Below are 21,701 nucleotides of genomic sequence, written 5' to 3' on the forward strand. Positions count from 1 at the left end.
CCTTAGCCATTCAAAAATGTTTATGGAGTAGGATGCACTATAATTCTGACTCTGTAAAGACTTAACTCTCTGTTTCTCTCTCTTGTTTAAGTACTTCAGACTATACACATAGGTAAAGCTAAATATGAATGTATGTGAGGTCTTGGTTTTCTTTTTTCTTTTTTTTTTTTCCTCTGGATCAGGCCTCAGAACTGTATTGACCTGTGGTAAGCTAAGCATGTTCAGAGAGATATTATTTTCAGATTTTGTCTCTGACCATCTGGGTGCTAAACTGGTAAAGCTATAAATGTGAAGAAAATACAACAAATCAGATTTTCCTAGGAAAATAAATTCACAGTTATTTATTCTTACTCATCTCCAGGGAATAAGATAATACAATTTCATTGAAAAAATGCCAAAGAGTGGAACATTTAACATTTTCATATAACATTACCATGCAGTTTATGTGTCATTGACAAATCAATGCAGGTTATAAAGGTAAAAGAAGAGGGGAAAAAGTATGGCTTAAAATACATGTTTCAAACCCAAGACCTTAAAAAGCAAGATCCAATATGTTGAAGTAAAAAAGTTTAACGTTTCTATACAGTTCTTAGCCACTTGAGGGAGAAGAAAAATTTTATATATAATGACCTTAGCTTTTAACCACATTTTTAGCAAGCAAACATTAGAAATATCTGCTATATGTTCTACTTACACATTGCATAGGAATATAAAAATGTTTTTTTACCAAATCATACTAAAAGACCTAGGTCCATGTCCCATTTCTGACACAGATTAGCAGTGACACCGGAGGGAGTATAAGATCAAGGCAGGCTTCTAATGATTTCCATACCTGTACAGTCTGCCAACCTTGGGACAGCTTTCTCTGGCTCAGAAACAGCAGAAGCAGAATTTTGTATTTTCCTATGTGATTTCATTCAATAACCTTTCAACCCATGCAAAAATTTTATATCCAAAATGTCTTACGGAAAGCTGTTCCTGTTCCCTATGGAAAGTAGATGTCTGAGCACATGTGTGTAAGGAAATGACTCCTCTTTGTTGTTCTAACCTAGCACCCCGAGTATCATTCATATTCCTGGATGCAAACAATAAACAAACTTTCCTCAACCAGCCTCTCCAGGCCACTTGCTATTTAAAAACTTTGATCATCTTTCCGGTTACTTGTCTCTTTCCCAGGCTGAGACCTAATCTATTAATTGGTACTTGAATGGAAATAATCTGTATCCATGCTGCCCGTATCAGTGACTTTTTTTTGCCTTCTTTGTCTGCTAAATCCTATCTGAGAACAGGAGGACAATACTTAATATGACATTTAACTTGCAGGTACATTGTGAACTTGGAGTGAAATTGTGTATTTTTCTTCATTTGTTTTTGCTCTTTTCTTATTAAGTCTCTGTTACTGTTTTTTAAGCTATTTTGAACATCAGTTTAGACAGCTTTACAGAGCATTTGTTATAAACTTCTTACATGGAATACTATGATTCCTTTTGTTTTTCAAAAAGAGTTCGTAAGAAACTCAGGATAAATGACACAAAAACAGCCGATTACTTTGACCTTGTGGTAGACACTATTACAGAATTAATTCTAATGAACAGTGCTGACATTTTAAAGTTCAAAAAACTGCTGCTTAGAATAGAAAATTAAAGAAAATTAATGAATATGTAAAGTTGTGGACATGAATATTAATGTTATCTATATAAGTTTGGACCAGTTAAAGGATAACCACTTGGAAGTCTAACAATTTTAAAATGAAAGAAAATTATTTTTCAGCTTAATTGATGGTCTGTTTCTAAGAGGTTTTTAGGCTTAGCTGTTACTATGAATTGAAGTTAAGAATTATACTTGTTAACCTGTGACTGTAGGTACAAACAATGAAAAAAAGCACCTTGTAACTGTGATAGTCACAGTTCCAGTTACTTCTACAAAGATGTTCAAATACTATGAATGTCACCTTCAATACTTACTTTAATAAAAATAGTTTACCATCAAGAGAACAAATTTCTGGTGCTTGGACAGACTAGACAGCTGAATTCCAAGGAAAATTAAGCTATCCATTCTCCGGTTTCCTAAGGGTCTATGTTTATGTATCTACTGAAGAGAGTATATGGAGATGGAGCAGATGTTATCATTACTACCACCATAAAGCAGAAAGAGCAAATGTATCTAAAAGGATGTTGTAAGAAGCACTTTCCTAAGCTTAATCCTTTATTGCCGTGAGGCTATTAGTAGACTTCATAGTGGATTCCTTGCTGTGCTGTGCTATTAATTAGGAATGCAGGAAACAAGGAAGGTGTAGATAAAGATCTCTATTACTTACCGTAAAACCTAAGCTAGATAAATAAATAAATAATTGATTTCCTCTCAAAAAAGCAGCATTCCAGCGGTCCTACATTGTAGGTGTTATACTGCAACCTCAGGGCCCTTAGAAAACAGTACTACCTTGTGGAGAAGCAGGTTGGATGTACTACTTCATCACAAAACCTGTCATCTGCCTTGATAATCTATCATGCCTTCAGAAAGTTAATAATGTAAAAAGTGTCATGAACATGCTTAAGAGCTAAATAATGGTTTAGCGGTGGACTTGGCAGTTATAGGTTAGCAGTTGGACTCGATGATCTTAAGGGTCTTTTCCAACCTTAATGATTCTATGATTTTATGATTCTAACAGTTATTTTGTTTCATTTTTCTTCTTTGGCATTGGTAGGTCCACAGGGCCTGTAGTATGTGCTAAATATTCTGCCTGGAGTGGGAGTAGGTAAAAAGGAGGTTGAATATCATGGATAATAGCAAAAATTTCTCTAAGAAACTCAGGCTCTGAAAAAATATCCCTATTTCTGCTAGCTAACAAGAAGGAAAACCAGCTGGAGAGAAATGAGAGAAGAAACTGCACTGGGACTAGAGACGTTCCTGTAGGATTATTGTCTTGAAAGTGAGGTGGTCAGATGTCAAAGCTCCTGTATGCCACAGACAGAAGAGGTAGGGGAAGAGATCCAGATCCCAAAGGATGCATCATCAGCCCTTCATGCTGAGACTACTTTAAAAATCAGTAGTACTCAGTGAGTGCCGAGGAAAGTATTCAGCAGATGTAAACTGCATGAAGAAATGCAATCTCTGAGACGCACAAAGATACAATATATGTAACACTACAAGTGTAAGCGGTGGGGAAACTAGACTATGGTTCTGGCTAAATTATCTTTGTGTTGTTTTCACTTACACAGCAAAAAGCCTGACCTGTTTTTTCAACTTTGTAGCAAGATGCCTGCCCTTAATCACTGAATAATAAATCTTTTCTACACTTTTGAGACAGTTCCATACTATGGCGGCAAAATGAAACTAAAAAATATTGAATCCAGAGTGAATCTAGAAATTGCTACTCCAGAAGAGGTATTAAATCTCTGTAAAGAAGGGCATGCATGTACCCTGAAGAAAAATGTGCCTAGAGTGCTGGGGACTGATTCTTGCAAATTGCTAAAGGAGCTGCTTATTTTCTGATGATAAATTTTAGGAAGATGATTAGTAGCTCCTGTGGCTCTAAGCAAGCCTTAAAATGTCATATGTGCTTAAGTAGAAGTTCCAGGGAACCAACTATTCATATATATCCTTCAGTAATTTCTAAGGATGGAAAAAGCAGAATGGAGAAATACTTGGCATTAAAAGGGTATAGGGGAGTTAAAGTCCCTTCATGCCCTGTTGAATCTGTGCTTGAGATTTATATTTAATAAACAGGTTTTTGTTAATATAAAAAATGTGTTATTGTTGTCATAGGACTCAACCTTATAAATTATGGTGCATAGTTGCTCCATGCTTGAAGCCCTGAATTCCAGTGGACACATGTGTAGTCTGTAATAGTAAATAAATCATATGTTTTCTGCATTTTTGATGCAAAGATTAGAACTGGATAATGGCATAGATGATTTGGAGAGAAATTTTGTTAAAATATTTCTTTATTGTATCTCAAAGCCAGATAGACTAAGATGTATAAGGCCATTTCCTAATGGCAGAATGCAGCAGTATTTTAGAAACCCTCAACCCATTCTAGAATAAGCCGACATGTCTGCTTTGTACAGTATAGCCCTGGTGAAGTCTCAAAGTAGTAGTTGCATTAGAAGGTAATTCAGTCTTTTTACCTCTACACCCATGACAATGTGCACAGTCCAAAACCTATCTACTGTGCCTTACCTTAGGAACTATGCCTTGTGTTCTTCTACTTGGGGCAGGTAATGCTTGGCAGGATGTTCTTCTACAATTAATTATGTATCAGAAATGCACAGGACAAAATGAAATTTGAACAGCCCCTCAAGACTGAAGACTTTCAGTTATGATATAAAGACAAATGTCATATGTTTGCGCTGAAGAGGAAAGACTTCTTATGTGTTGTATTAATGGTGGGAGTCTGAGGAGTGCCTAGGGAGAGACCCTACCATTGAGTCACGAGATTCAGACAGGACCCCCTTGCTTTCTAAACTTCTCTGAGAGGAGTCTAGGTGCGGCTAAGTCTAGTCTTAGTCTCAGACTTGGTCAATGGTATATTTTCTAAGGACTGTAGAAGTAACCACTCATCAGGGTATTTGCTGTTAGTAACTAATTTGGCAGATGCCCAGGCCGGTCGCATTCAATGAGAACGATCATGGCTAGATTAATGAATAGTGCATTTGATTAAAGCAACAGATACACAGGTTCTTCGGGTTACTGGTGATAAGATTGCTGGTTACAAGACATACATAAATACCAAACATATAAGTACATTGCTAGGCTACAAGTATGCTGAAAAAATATGAAGCAACTCTAATATGAAGCAAAGCAACTCTAATACGTTAGGGATTTAAAGTGACTCTGTAGAGGTTTCCAATCTTACCCAAAGGCGTCCCAGTGCGGGGGAAGAGAGGCTCACCCGTCGACTGCTCCCAGAAGTCAGAGTGGTACGTGATGGTATCTTCCCTAACACCCTCTTTCTCTTCACATATTTTATACTATTCTTTATCTTTCAGGTGGAGCTTGAGTGCCTCTATTCATACATACCTTTATTATGACTGGTGTAGAATTTCCCTGCTTTACTTTTAAAAGCGTAGACTAGAAGAAATTCAAAGCGCAGGCCCAGTGAGGGGTGGTCGCACCTTAGAGGTGGGTAACTTTTGGGATGGAGGTGTGTTTTGGCATTATAATTATATTATAATGAGCAAAGTTCTCCAAAAGGACAGCATTTAGTCAAAAATATGATGGACTGTTGGCCCAGGGTAGCAAATATGCAGCGTACTGGCTCCATGGCACCTTGAGTTCCCATTTATCACAGAGCCTGGCCGCAATGCCTCCACACCACTCCACCCTCCGGACAACTCCTCTTAGACTCAGTGCACCAAGTTCTCCTGGCATTGCTGATATCTAAGGTTACTCAGGAACTTCCTGCAATGGACTTCTCACCTATCAGCTGCACTTCACCCTGACAGCTTCTTCAGTGCTGTACCTTTTCTAAAAACATAAGTTTAATTTCTAAGTCACCTCCAGCAATTACTCCACAATATGCAATATGTCAGTGAAAAAAAAACCCACAATACAACTATTTTCAGCACTTTTTCACCATAAAAATTAGAAGACATTATTTTGCTGATGATGTTTATTAGGTACGTGACCAACGCTTGTGCTCTCACTCATGTTTCACCACTAAGTGAAACCACTCTTAGTGTACCACTAAGAGTCAGAGCTAGAGCATTGTTAATATCACTGCCAAAAAAAAATTCTTCCAGAACTTCAACTTTTTGTCTCAGTGCATTTACAGTCATACTTACCTCATAAAATTTCCTACTCACGAATCCAAGAACACTGCAGGAACCTTATGCCCTGGCTTCTTTCCCAGCTGTTGCTGCATATCTGCTCAGGGAAAACAGTTTCTGCAAGACACAGAGTGCTGCAGCAAGCTCTGTTAAAGAAAAGATTTGGACAGGTTCATCCAAGACTCTTCCATGTGAAATACTGTCCCCCTTAGGTAGAGTTCTGCATGGTTTAGATTAAATTTGTGTCTCTGAAATTAAAGCTATGTGATCAAAAGACTTCATAAAAACTAAATCCTTTTATTGCAAAAAATAGTTCACTGACCTCAGCAAAGTGTCATGCAAGACATATCAAGTCTAAGATGGGTTCTGAGAAAATCCTTTTTGGATTCTCAGTAGATATACTAGAATCATCATAGAATAATTCAGGTTTGAAGGGACCTTGAAAGATCATCTGGTCCAACCTTTCATGGGAAAGGGAGCCTAGAGGACATTGTCTAGCACCCTGTCAAGTCACATCTTGAAAACCTCCACTGGTGGGGGCTTTACCACGTCCCTGGGGTTCTTGTTCCCCAACAAGTGAATAGTTGTTCTCACTGGGGGAAAAAAAAAAAATCTTTCTCATATCAAGATGAAACCTCTTCCAGTGTAACTTTATCTGTTGCCCCTTGTCTTCTCCATGTGGCTTCTTTTGAAGACAGAGCCTCCATTGTCTTTGTAGATGCCCTTCAAGTACCGGAATAACGTCATAAGGTCCCTCCTTGAGCCTTCTCCAGGGAGAAAAGACCTAGCTCCTTCAGTCTTTCCTCACAGCACAGCTTCTCCAGCCCCTTGATCATCTTTATGGCCTTCTTTGGACCCTCTCCAGTCTGTCTGTGTCTTTCTCTAGTTGTGGGGACCAGAACTGGACACAGTACTCTGGTTGCAGCCTGAGAAACACTGAGTAGAGTGGGATGATCAAGTCTCTATCCCTGCCAGTTCTGCCCCTGTGGATGCAACCCAGGATCCAATCTGCCTTTGTTGCTGCAGCAGCACACTGCTGACTCGTGTTCAACTTGTTGTCCACCAGGACCCGCCAGGTCCCTTTCAGCAAGGCTGCTGCCCAATCACACAGATCCTAATACAAAAGATGGGCTACAACAACCTGAGGGACAGTTGGCTGAAGCTGGGCTAACAAGTCTTAAACACAACTCAAAAGTTGATGGTTTCTAGTCTTGGAACAATTACACTAAATGTGGTCCCACAGAAGAATATTAATCTGAAAATTAGTAAAATTAAAATTCTTAGGCAAGGTTCTCCAAAACTCCTAAGTTTAAAAGGTTCTTAATTATTTAAAAAAAGTTTGATTCAAACTTAAATCAAAGTAGTAATATTCAGAATGCTAGAAATCCTGTTTTTGAAAAGGAAAGAAAGAGTCTGCTCAAATAATTCAGAATAACTGTCCAGGGTCTAAATGGTCAATTAGAGCAAGCACAATTTTGAGTAGGTGCACATATTACAGGTAAAGTACCTTAAGGTGGCATATCCAAGTGCCAGAGATTAACCTCATTTCAATACAGTTAGATCACAGCATTCAGAATGGACAAATCATTTCACTGAACATCTCTTTGTATTTATGGCTTGAGACTTTTCATCAGAGTAATGGCCCAAGATATGTGATGTTCATCTCCCCTCGCCTCTAGTTCCCTTTGGAGGAACTAACATCTGGAAAAACTGATTACTGAAATCCTGACTGTTATTAAGAAAAGAGCAGCATGAGTGATTGCCTTCTGATTATGTGAGCAAAAAGAGGGCTATGGTGACTTATAACTGATATATATTCTAAGAATATTTGATGCCTCTACAGTTCAGACAATTTTCATCAAAATCAGAAAAGAAAGATGTTAAAATTCTTAGAGCTCCTGGTTCATACTAAATTTATAGGAGTTTGGCTAAATTGCAAAGTTATTTTCTTTGAAATTTCTCATCCTTGGCATGAGGTAATGTAATCAGTAAAGAATAACCCTATCTCAGATATCTTGTCACATCTGGCAAATTCATTTTATCATTGAAGTAGATCTGTCCTGTCATGAATATTGTTCTCTAAAAGACTTCTAAAAAAGTGCACTTTTCTGTAGACATTTCCCTCATGTATGAGGAAATAAATAAATATATATATATGTATGTACATAAGTGTTGTGGTTTAACCCCAGCCAGCAACTACGCACCACACAGCTGCTCACTCACTCCCTGCCCCCCAGTGGGATTGGGGAGAGAATCAGAAGAGTAAAAGTGAGAAAACTCATGGGTTGAAATAAGAACAGTTTAATAATGGAACTAAAAGAAAGCATAATAAATAATAATAATTATAACGACAATAATAATAACAACAATAATATACAAAGCAAGTGATGCACAATGCAATTGCTCACCACTTGCTGACTGATCCCAGCCAGCCTCCAAGCAGCGATCACTGTTCCCTGGCCAATTTCCCTCAGCTTATATACCAAGCATGACGTCATATGGTGTGGAAAATCTCTTTGGTCAGTTGGGGTCAGCTGTCCCGGCAGTGTCCCCTCCCACCTTCTTCTGCACCTGGCCCGGCATGAGAAGCTGAAAAGCCCTTGACTAGTACAGGCACTACTTAGCAACAGCTCAAACATCAGTGCGTTATCAACATTATTCTCATCTTAAGTCCAACACACAGCACTATATCAGCTACTAGGAAGAAAATTAACTCTATCCCAGCTGAAAACAGACAATACATCTACAAATATGGTTTTATGTATAAAATCAAGCTCAAAGCAGTGGTCATTTCTCCGAAGTGTTGTGAATAATGGCTTTTAATTCCTTCAGTTTATTACAGCTGTCATACTGCAAGGAAGTGTATTTTGGGGGTTACTTAACCATCACCCCCAAATTCTGTCAAATAATAAATCAAAGGACAATAAGCACAATGTCTTGATCAGTTTAGGAAACTTAATGTATAAGAGTATGAAGGACAGATATTTCATTCAGTTTTATCTAATAAGACTTAATTAAAAACAATCTTCTGCTCCTTTTCATAAGATGAGAGGTATTAAGGTTAATTGTCTGCTTAAATTACAGTTAGAGTATTAAAATTTTTCCTTTTCTTAATCATGACTCTCTATAAGTGGAATGAGCTCTTTCCTTCCTGCCATATACATTGCTGTAGAAGAAAATTTAACCTCCAGAGTCCTACTCTTTTTCAATCTTTTCTGATTTCATAAGTTAAAAGCTGTTAGTATTTTCAGAAAAATTGGGGGGTTTATTGGTTACATTCTTACCTATTTAGACTTCCGAGTATCTCATGAAAATATGGCTTACCATTCCTTGCAATCAGTTTGTTTTCTACTGCTAACCTGTAGAAATTAAGCTGGGCAATTTCTTCTTTTAAAGACTTTTTTAGCTAATATACCATATACTCTTAGATAGGAAGATCCAAATGGTATTACTAAAATGAAGAGGGAACTCAGAGTGCACTGAAGTGTTGGATCACTGATTTTCTGTAACTGGAATTAAGAATTAACTCCTTCCCTGTTTCCAGACCAATCCAACTCACTCTCTGCCAGACAGATCTGTCCCAGAGGAAGGTAGTCCTAAACAGTGTGAATGCCAACCACACATACTGCTTAGACTCAACACTACTCAGCAACACTTTTACAGCTTGAGGCTATGATTACACTAGCAAATTAAACACAGACAAGACACAGGATTAAGCACTGGTGAGCCCTTTACCTGTTAGTGTGTCCACTGGTGCTGGGTCACTAATCATTCCTGCAGTCCAGACTTGCAGTAGCCCTATGTAACACCTTGGCACATTTCAGGGGATAAAATAGACCAGAGAAGTATTGACTAAACCACTTTGATTTTTGAGGTGGGGGAAAAAAAATCTAAGTATAGAGCCCAAGCCACACTGTGTAACTTGATTTTGGGGTTACAGAATGGATCCTGGTTCCTTATATTTACCTGTTTGATTATGGCTGAGAACAAACAGCTGTGTAGGACATAGTGAGAAGGATAGAAGGAGGATAGAGGAGGAGACACATGTGTAGATTTGAGAGGGATTGCTTAAAGATTTGTGGGTTTCCAAGAAATGGATAAGAACCTGTTTTCCCGTTTTAGACCTGACATACCACTGGAGCATTGACAGCTGAAGCTTTTCTGTGGGGGTCAATAAGATGGTTCTGGACTTGGGAAGCTTCTCCTGTTAAATTTTCAGCTGTTAAACTTCTGGGGCCAGCCACACCATTTTGCCAACAGCCTCTTTTTGCTTCCTTTCCTTGTGCAGTGATGATATTCTCGATTTGTAGACTCTGTCCTTGACAAGATTCACTTTAGGAAGTTTGTCATGACAAAATGTCCCCAAAACTGCTTTGGGACCATAGTCTATTATTCAGTGCACAGTTATCTGCCACTACTATGAAAATTTCATCCATAAGCACCTGCTCATAGCATTTCTCAGATTTCTTTTAACCACCCTGATGTAACATCCCTTTTCAGCAGAGGAGCAGATCCTGTAATTTTAAGCTCATCCCCACAGATGTTATTACAGACCCTTGCAGAGTTAACAGGGTTCATGTCCACAGGCCTGGCTCTGACAGTTCTGTGGAAGCTGAAGTTTCAGCTCTTTATGAACTTTGATAGCTCATCAATGTAGTGAAAATTGATGCATTCTATAAAATACCTCCACATCTCATTTTTCAGCATCATGTTAAAACACTGTATGATGGAGGCTTTTACTTTGTTATTAGCAACAAAATGGTGACTTTTATAATGCTTTAGTAGCTTTTTTACAGGCTGGTTTAAATTTTTCTTTTCCTCAGTCAGCATATAATTTCTGAGGCATGTGACCCCTATTAAAAACAGCTTTAAAAGCCCCTGCACCCTGAGAGCCTGTTTTGCCTTTTAGACCAAAGGCTCGGGCGTGGTCTGCTTGCCATTGTGCACCCATGTCTGCCACAATCACCTTGTTTCTTCTAAAATGCTTTCTTGCCACCTTGTCTAAGCTGCAAGTTTCCTGGTTTGTCAACGAGGTTGCCAACGATCTTGTGTTCAGACCAGCAATTCTCCTGTTCGTGAATTCAAAGAGGGGATTTATACCCTGAAATTTCCCAGCTCCCCAGAAGCATAGGAATATATATGTGTGTGTATATTTATATGTTTAAGTAGTTGAATCCCAGCCCTGCATTTGGTCAGCTGAATAGCATCACAAGTATCATTAAATGCCTGTGTGTTGCCAAATGAATCACACCCCTAGCTCGTATCTATACACTTACCTCTAGTTACCAAAGGGTGGAGTTTAATTCTGCTTTTCAAGTGGTGCAAGGTGGACCTCACGCACACAAGGTACCTTACACAGAGATTTAAATTCTGTGTGGGAGCTGAACATCTTGATGTCCCAAGAATTATCACATTTATCTTCTTTAGTACAACGCCTCTATAATGTCTCTTAAAGCCCCAGGCAACCCTCTCTTTCTGTAAAATATCTCTTTTCAGTCTCCCAGATTGCTGCAGCTGGAGGTTTTAGCATGTTGGGCTTTTAGTTTCTTAGCTTTCTTTGAATCCTGCAGTACTGGCATAGATGAGGTACAGTTCACAGCTGGAGCTGTTCTTCGCCTCAACATGGAAATTGCCACTATTGCAGTAAATAACAGGAGAAAGGCCATTAGGATATGTCTACAAGGCTGTGATAAAAGTGGGCCAGAGAATGAAGTTGAACACTACTTCACAGATAGTCCACGCTGCACAGTTGTTAGCTCATATCCTGACAACATTTTGGATCAAGCTACCTAATATATTTTTTTCCTCTTTTTTTACCTTTGGTAGCAGGATAGATAGGTGAACTGACCTCCATCATCTTTCACAATTAGCCCTAATGAAGATGCATCATTTATTGATATCACTAAACAGGAAATAATTCCTGAAGAGCTTAATATCTGAGAACAGTGTTTTTTCAGTTTCAAAGTATAGGTCGCTGCAGAAATATGTATGTACATCATAGTCAGTCAGTTAATCATACTTGAAATATTCCCACAGATGTTTTGAAAACAAATATACAACAAAAGATAGTGAGGTACCTAAGTGTTGAAATGCTCTACAACTAACAGCTACCTGACAGACTTTAAAAAGTGTGGATGAAATTTATGAAAAGTACATTTTAAGTAGATAGCCCTGAAATAGAACACAGTTGGGCTCTGAAAAGAAGACAATAACTGCAAGTCAAGTGTTAACCTTAAAGATAACATGGTTTAGAGAACAGACCAATTATTTTTGTTTACTAAGAAAGCACATTTTGATTATGAAAATCTATTTGAAATGAGAAAAGGAAAAAGGCAAACTGTATTTCAAGTTACCATGGATCATTATGAATTTAGTACACATTTGGACTTGAAAACTGTATCCACTTCTAATTAATAACTTGCTGAATGGTATTAAAAATGAAACATCTGTTTTCCTTTGCAAAAAGAATACGCTGTTGTTAGATTTATAGAGGCAGAAGATGTGAGTTCAGAAGACTGAAGTTACAAAACTGTCTGTAATACCCTCAACAATCTTCAATTAGCACATTTATGAGTTAAGCCTCATCGACACTTAAATCATGAAACTTTAAAATGAAGAACACAAAGATATTAAGTAGCTAAAAGGATGAGAGGAAAATAATTATTAATAATAATAGTAATTATGTTGATGATGAAGTTTAGGAACAGGGAAAAGCATAAGAATGAGAACAAAACACCATGCTATAATTTTATATAAATAAAAAAATGAGGCTGCAATAAAATGTAAGCATCAGAAGTAAAAACATTTTAATCAAAATGTAAAACTTCAGAAGCTAAGGATTTTTGGCTGTCATGAAAGATTCTTTTTACCTTTTGCATGTAGAAAAAAACATTATCTCATGCAATTAATTTTCTGTGTTCTTGATGTACAAGACAAAAATTTAATATGAAACTGAAGCCCAGTTTATGCTCACAGAAACTAAATGTCACTTGTTGTGTTACAGCAGCCAGACGTTATGGTTTCCTAGAGGAAATAATTACACTAATTTGGACCAGACCAGATTGCCCAAAGGACGTCAGTCTACCAGAACATGTAAGCTCCTTCTTCAGGTTAAGTGAGAATCACACACATTGAAGCCTTTGAAAATGCATACCTACATTCTTATCACACTTAAGTGCTTTATTCTATGGGTAATTAGGTTCCAGTTTTATTTTCCCTCTTTCATTTGCCAGCAACATCAAGCTTGATTCATGTGCTGAAATGTATAGCAGACTCTGAGATGCTGTTACAGCAGGACTGGAAGGACCTTGGAAAACCCATGTTACCCCTGGACCAGGACTGGAGGCCAGATGAGGTACTTGAGGAAACCTCGGAGGGCACTAGACCACTATGTGCAGGGGACACAATGGACCTCCATCCTTGCTGTTATTCACATTTGAACATAGAGGATTTACAACTAGCCTTCAGGCAAGAATCTTCTCATGGCTGCAACAGGCCACAATGGTGCAGGCTGACCTCTCTAGCCACACCTCATGTTGCAGTGAACTGCTATGCAATGTCACTGAAACACAGCATAAAACTCTTCTTACTCTCCTGAATTTAATGGATTGTGTCCACAAGATGTTTCTGACAGCAGGTCAAAAGGTTCCCTCACAGAAAAGCCGAGGGAATTCTTGCTAAAAGAGGGACAAATCTCAATGGCTACCATCTAAAAGTTACTCATCTCTTCTTAGTCATCCAGTCTCCTTCCATAGTTAGAGGAGACACAAAGATTCCTCCAAAGGGCAAATAATCCTACATATAAATTTAAGTGACTATTTTTAAGATAGGTTGAACAATCTTACGTATGTGCATGTCTCTTATTGGTCTATTTTATACTGACTAAGTTTAATTTATTATATGTTATTATCCTCTACTTACACCAGGGACAAAAAATTATCTTCAAAATTAAATGGGTCTTTATTGCTGTAGAAATGTGAAGACGTCTTTTCTGTCACTGTGCTTATCCTGAGTACCTATACATCTATTGCTCTGACATTTTCACTAATTGTAATTAATGCTTGATTTGATGATTAAATTCCGATTCCACTCTTTTATTTCTCTTGGAGAGGGTATGAGTGGATGCTTGTTAGTATCTTAATATCAAAATATTAACTTTCTGGCTTTATTATTCATTCAATTCCCACACCTACAAGTTAGCGATGATTCAGCTCAGCATTGGATTTTAGGATATTTGTAACAAACTAAACCAAAGTCCCAGTTTTGCAGAAGGATTTTTAGAATCTTTGACATTGTCAGTATGGTTATTGCATTCCCAAGTATCTCCCATATCACTGGTAAACTATTTTGTTGTCAGGGTAAAGACAAAAAACTTTCAGCCAGAGGTACTCATATCTGGGAGAAGGAGAACGGAACATCAGAGAGACCACCATTACTTATGAAGTATAGAAACAGCCAGAGGATGCACTCCTGGCAGTGATAACAAGAATCCAGTATATTTTGACAAGCACAGTAACCTCTTTGCATAGCCTGAATTCTTTGCTTAAGCCTCAATGCTAAACATTTAAATGTAATAAATTGCTAACCCCATGTGTACTCAATATACTTATATGTGAGTATGTAATTTTATTAATTTAAAATGAACAGCTATGTGGTCCTTGTTCCCGCAAAGGACCTCAGATATTTTACAGACCATGTTAATTAAGAATCATTGAGATATGTCAGAAGGTTTGTAAAATAAAATACAGTAGGTTTATGACAGAAGTCAGCTGGCCCATCACACAGTAAATACATGTCATGGGTAGAGGATTTTAGAACATTTCTATGGATCAAATTACTTTTTGACATAAGAATAAGATTTTGAATGCTTGGTACTGCCAAAGACATCATAAAACTAAGCAACCGATGAGTCCAGATAACAACCGGGCTATTTTCAAGGACAGGAAACCAGACAACCAGACAGAACCATCACCCATGGACCAGATACTATTACACAGACACTCAAGGGCAGAGTGTTTGTTAAAAAAGTAATTGATTGGCACTACTGTATGGGGAACCAGCTTTTTCAAACAGAATAATCAGCTGCTGGCTGGATGGAGACAGAAGTCTGTTGCAGTGCTTACTGTTATCTCCAGCTCGAAAGCATGTACCTGCTCTGTCTGGATGTCTCAAATGTCCCATGAATTCCCGCATGACACTGATCACTTTTCTGTAGGTGTCTGAAAGCTGTCTGTGCAGTGTACTTTAAGTGTTTAAAGTTAGATTAGATATCTAACTATTAGATATTAGGCATTTTAGATGTTGTAGGGTATCCTTTCTGATTTCAACATGCAACTTCACAGATCTCCCATAGATCTTGTAGGTCTATTTGAATATATAAAGTATTCTAGGGCATCTAAAATTTCTCTAACTATATGTATTTAGGTATTTTAGTTGCTTTCCTACATTTATACATCTAAATTTAGTTCTATAGCCTGATACTGAGAAATACCATGAGGGATTCAATTTTGTCCTCTAATGGTTTCAATTATTCTGAATGAGAAAAAAATTATTTCCTGTGAGGGTGACAGAGCAGTGGCACAGGCTGCCCAGGGAGGCTGTGGAGTCTCCTTCCCTGGAGATGCTCAAAACCCACCTGGACACGGTCCTGTGCCCCCTGCTCTAGGTGTGCCTGCTCAAGCAGGGCGTTGAACAAGATGATCTCCAGAGGTCCCTTCCAACCCCTATCATTCTGTGATTCTGTGATTCTGTGATTCTGTGATACTGTGAACTATTTCTGAACTCTGTGTCAGGAAGAAATGAACCCAGTAAAAAAATACTGATTTTCTTTTGCACTTTAACACTAAAGGTGATCTTGTGTTTTGATAAACAGAGCATTTAAACTCACAGGTTGTAATTACATGAACAAATGTTGAATTGCTTATTGCAGTAGACATATCTTTTACAGACTCTGGAAAACATAGACATTTCCACACCACCCTGAAGGATATAGTGTTCCAACACTGTAGCAGCAACATAGCACAGTGCATATCCTCATAGGAAGAAAAGATGAATCTATTTTAAAACACAACTGATTTCAGTCTCTCACACTCTCATACCCACAAGCCCGAAGAGCTGCATAAGCAGTTTGCAAGTGTGTAGGCACCAGGACATCTGTATCCAGATGGCTTGTGCAGGGTTGCTTGCAATGAATGGAGGATCTGGGGTGTTGGGTGTTGAGCCCAACTTCCTGGGTTCCTCCTGGGGTTTTGCTGGTTCTGGACGTATCTCATCATGCCCTTTAGGAGCTGACAGTGATTAATATCTCTATCCTGCCCTATTGATGTCTCTTTTTCAGATCTGGTTGTCCTGAGCAATTGCAGGTAGTGGTGTGCTAGGATCTTGTTGACCTGCTATTGTAAGTGTTAGCAACACATGACATTTTTATAACCCTTATCCCACTGATATTTTGCCTCCATGTGTTCACATTCACTCTCTGGACATACCAATATAAAACAGTTTTACTGCCATTTTCCACAGCTCTAGAAGATACCCAGGCATTGATTTTCTAATGCACTGTTGCATTTTGATACCTGCTGGCAAAAGATTGAAAACCATATTTTACAATTCATAGATTTTCTTTTTAAAAGATTACCAAGCTCCTGGTGTTGCCCCTCAGTATTTTAGCAGTATAATATTGTAAACTTTCCACCTTCCTGGCTCAGGATTACAAATGGAGGTGACAATTTAGTTCCATTTATACAATCATTTCATCTCTGAATTCCAGTTTGATCAAGCCTTTCTAGTGTCCCTCTCTGTTTATACGAGTCAGCTGAGCTTTATGGTAGACCTTCCTACTTTTTATTCTCCATCATTCACCTTACATTATCCCTTTTTATTCATGACAAAGTGGAAAAAAGTTTGAAAGGAAAGGGAAGCAACACTTGCCATGCATACGATATACAGAAATAAAATTGTTCAGTAATGGAAAAAAGCATTTATTTCACTTGTAGGTAATACTCTGAACACTTTTCACTGACTCCTGATCATATTTAACAAGGACTACTGCATTGGCTAATCAGAACTTGGTTGGTTTTAATAGAGATGTCAGCTGACATCAGATAAAGATCTTGATCCAGCTTCTATATGTGGGGAAAATACAGTTAATGATAAACTGTCAATGCCTGAAGGGCAAGGAGCTCCTGGATCTGCCTTGGTCTAAAAGCAGGAGAGGATCACCTTCAGAGAAGCTGCACCAGAAGCAGACAGTGCTTTCACAGACATATATCATAGGCTAGCGGGTGTGATGCTGGCCGGTGTCTTTATGCTTGAGTCAGGGAGGAGGCGGAAGAAGCAGGGCAAGTCGCTAAAGCAGAAATTCCCTTGCTGACTGTGTGGCTGCAGATGCCTTAGTCATGGTTTGACAGATCTCTGAAGGTCTTACCAAGAGGTAAAGGGACACCTCCTGGAGATAAGGGACAGGGAAAAAAAGGAACAGCCCTTTCCATAGGGATGCTGCATGGACACTGGGGAAGGTGACTCCTGCTAGCATTGACCAAGTGATCCTCCAAGCAAGAGGGTGTGCCTGGGACTTTGACCATGCTCCTCACCTCATAATGTGCTCTGGTGGCAAGGACTCTTGGTACTCAGTGCCAAGCTGGGCAGCTGCCACCTGGGGTTATCTCAGAGACCTCTGCCAGACACACTCTTGCTTAGGTCCATTTGCCTTTGGTTACGTCCTTTGGCATCATTGTCAGCCTCAGACACCAGCCCATTTGCTTCTACAGGCCACGGCATTTCCTTCCTTGTTCTTCCTGTGATGACAAAGATACTCACTGGTGCTGCTCTGCCTTGAAGGACACCATCACCATATAGGAGTGTGACCTCTGTGCTGGCCTGGGTACCAGTAAGAGGAGACTCAGAGCCCTCTGGCTAGAGCAAGTGGCCAGGCAAAGCCTGGTGATGGGTGCTCAGGGTTGGGTTGGCAGAACCTCTCTGCCCATGGGAGGACTGGGGGCACCACTCTGGCCTCTGGTGTGTGGGACTGTACTGTTGACCTTCCTGCCTCTCTTGGCAGTCCCCAGCACACAGAGCTGGCCAGCACCAGCATAGCCAGCCAAGCTGCCTCATCCCACACCTCTTCAGCTCTTGAGAGCAGCAGCAGGTCAGACTAGACTGGGCCAGACCAGACTGGGCCAGACCAAAGGCCAGCTCATTCCCAGATGCAACATTGGTCACAAAATCCTTACAGATGGCCCTGAAGAGCCAGCACTTGCCCACCAAATCCTTACAGATGGCCCTGAAGAGCCAGCACTTGCCCACCTCAATCAGGCTCCCCTTGGCGGCTCTGCAGGTTGGGGCTTGTGGTAGCCCCAAGGGATGGCAATGACACCCAGACCGTGCCAGAGGGATTTGCCATGGGGCTGGTGGCATGTGCCCATCTTGGTGTGCTTCCTCACCTGAGAGGGACACCGTCCTCCGGCCACAGGGAATCATTCTGAGTCTTACTGTCAGTAAAAAGAACTGTATTCTCGCATTATGGCAAGACCTATGGAATTTAAGTTATAGGTGAGATTTAAGGATGAAATTCCACTTTGTCCTATGGTAAAAATTGTGGTGCTGCTGGGTTCAGAGTAATAACAAGTGTGCTAAAGTAATTAATTCCCGGGTGGCCCAGGAGCTCCACAGTTTGTCTCTGCATTGATGAAGAAATGGATGGATTCCAGATGTTAGACCAACTTGAGACAAAGTCCATTCACCTGCTAGCTGGAGACTTAACACATGTTTTCACCTGCTGAATCTTTGTTCAAATTACTCATCTGGCAAAATTCAACAACATGAATTTACAAATAAAAATCTTGTCAGAGAAATGTGATTTCTTTTTGGTTTTAAAAAATATAAAGTGATGCAATGTGTTAGATTCTGTTCTTATATAATTCCTATTTAAAAACATTATATTAATAATCAAACTAGCTTTATGATTTATCAGGTTGAATGTAGCCATAATCATAGGTGGTGTTACTCTGAAGAAATATTGACCTACTGTTCTGGTTTTTGCTGGGACACACTTAATTTTCTTCATAGTAGAAATATGGTCCTGTGTTTTGGATTTGTGCTGAAAACAGTGTTGATGACACAGGGATGTTTTAACTGTTGCTGAGCAGTGCTTACAATGCCAAGGGACCTCTGGAGACATTCAAAACCTCCCTGGAGGTGTTCCTGTGACCCCTGCTCTGGGTGTGCCTGCTCAAGCAGGGGGGTTGGACAAGATGATCTCCAGAGGTCCCTTCCAATCCCTACCATTCTGTGACTGATTCTGTGATCCTTTTTGTTGAGTGGGTTAGCTTTCTTAGCCAGCTATCCTGTTAGTATTTTGTGGAGAGGAGAAGATTTAGTCTTCTTTGTCTAATTTTGCTTTTACTTTATACAGAATTTTTTTGTTAAATAAACACTAGAAAAAAAAATATTTTTGCCTGTGTGTACCCTCCTGTACGTATACAAGTGTGGGGATGAATCTTTTGTGCAGAGGATTTTTTTAAATACCATTGTGATATAAGAAGAGACAAGATCAAAACTGTGTCACCCACCTAAAACAGCCTGTCCTTCAGACCCTTCAGTGTGATACATGCCATGCTTGGCTGATTGCTTCCCTTAAGTCTCCTGTCACAGAACAAATGGAAACAGATCCTTTCTATAACACTGAGCAAATGCTGCCTCTAGGTACAAAACTGTGACATTTTACAAAAAGACATCTTTTTTTCGGGATGTCAGATTCTCAGTGATTTATTATCTAAAGTTTATTCCCATGTTCCTTTTCATCTGTAGGGTTGACACTTGTTTACCCCCAGAGCTGTTTGATTTACTTAAGGCAGAGAAACCTGCATTTACTAATGGTAATACTGAAAAACCTCAATGTTAAGCTACTAATGATGTCCAAAATCATTTACTCATGCCTTGCCATTGCGAGTATTAGATCTTATCACAGTGAGCTCAATTACAGCTTAAAAGCAAGGACTTCAGAAGTATATTTTGTAATGATATGATGAACTCTATGGAAAATAGCTTTGGCACTGTCACATGAATTCTTTCTTTATCTGGGGCTCTTGAATGTGGCAACAACTGTGAAAGAATCATGGAATCAAAAGATGCACAACAAACTGTTTTTCTTGATGCAAGCTTTAGGCAATGTGACTTAATTCATTCCTTATTTATGAAGATTCTAAGAACCCTTGGCACTCCTGAAAAAAATGGAAATCTTAAGTGGGAGAGGCAGTGTTATGCAGGACTCAAGGTAGTGTATGCGTTTCTAACCAGATACCCAAAATAAAATGCCATGAAAGAAATAAATTATGTAATTTCACCTGGAATCTACCATAGAACTCATGTTGGAGCTGTATAGACCAGGTATTTGCCTTGTTTCTTTCTAGAAAAATGTTAGATTTTGGAACATTTTAAGTAAATTCCCAAGATAGCAGTGTGACTGGCAGTGAAAAGTAAAAGTATTTCTTAGTATAAGTAAGTTCTTTGTTTTAAAAATCTGAAGAATTATCTATTAGAATAATTGGCCTCAAATGGATAATTCCCTTTTTCATAAATTTCAGCCAAGTTACTGTTTCCCAATATACTGTGCTTTCTTGGTGTGACTGATCAATACACCCCTACAGTAGAGGAAAGATAAACAAGGACAACACGCTCATAAAGCTCAGGGAAAATTGTAGGGCATGACTGACCACAGCTGTCACAAATAAAGCTGAAATTATGTCAGTACAAAGGGAACCAGGGGTGGCTTTTATTTTACATAAGTGGCTAAAACAGCTGAGTGGATTAACTGGCTGTATTAGCTGACTCATCAAGCAGTTACGCTGAGTGAATCAACCAGCTCTGTTTCTAATTGTCCCTGAGTTAACCAGAAGATTACAAATGTCTTAATGAGTTAGTCAGACCAGTATGGTGGGGGAGAGGGTATGTATGGCTTAGTCCGATGTGCAGTACAGAAAATGAACAATCAACAAAAAGAACAGAAAAATGGGCTGTTTTAAACACATATGTTCCTTTCCAGATTTTGGGGATACCTAACATTGTGATAGTGAGTATATTATAGAGAGTGGTAATAAGAATTACATTTATATTGTAACTGAAATGTATATTGTAATTGCTATACTCTGCTAAGTGTACTTTGTGCTTGTATGGTGATTTAAGTACCTTGATGTATTGCTCCGCTAAATCAAAATCCTATGTAACATCAAATATCTTAAAGCAAGTAAATTTGGTATTAAACATTAAACCATCCACATGAGAAATGTCTAAAAGAATCTGGTGAGAGATTGTTAGACTCTGACATTTGGTTTGTTACTGTCTCCTAAAGAAAAGCAGTCCTGGATTCTTTTCCATTTGAGGCACCTTCGCAGAAAGCTTATCTTCATGGACCATGAAATATTAAGTCTCCAGTATTCTGGCAAAGCTGAGCTGTAATACAGAAAAAAAAACCCCACAAAATTTCAAGGAGTCAGAAGCAGAGCAAGCAAAAGAAAGCATGGCTGTTTAACTTGAGTTACACGATGCAGCAGTAAAACAAGGACTCCTAGGTTCAGGTTTCCTAGTCAGGTGTTTGCTTATATATTTTAGCTAACAACTGTTTAAGGCATTATTTTTCTGAGGAAAAAGGATAAGGAAGGTTAGAAGTACAACCTTATGACATAAAAATATCAGCATTGCCTCTTAAATTAAAAATCTTCACGCTGTTTTCCCAGTGAATAACCATAAGGACTTCTGCAGACAATAACAGCTCTGGCTCTTTAAGTATGAGCCAGGTGTTTCAGCTTTGAATAACTTTCTGAGATTTCAAAATGGAGTTGTCCTTGAAACCTCTGCTAAGTAAGTTTTCACAGCTTCTTTCTTTCTGTAAATAAGTATAGCAAGTTGTCTACCACTTCTCTGGAGTTATAATGCACTTAC

The sequence above is a fragment of the Phalacrocorax aristotelis genome, chromosome 1 (genome assembly GCF_949628215.1).
Source record: "Phalacrocorax aristotelis chromosome 1, bGulAri2.1, whole genome shotgun sequence".
Lineage (NCBI taxonomy): Eukaryota > Metazoa > Chordata > Aves > Suliformes > Phalacrocoracidae > Phalacrocorax > Phalacrocorax aristotelis.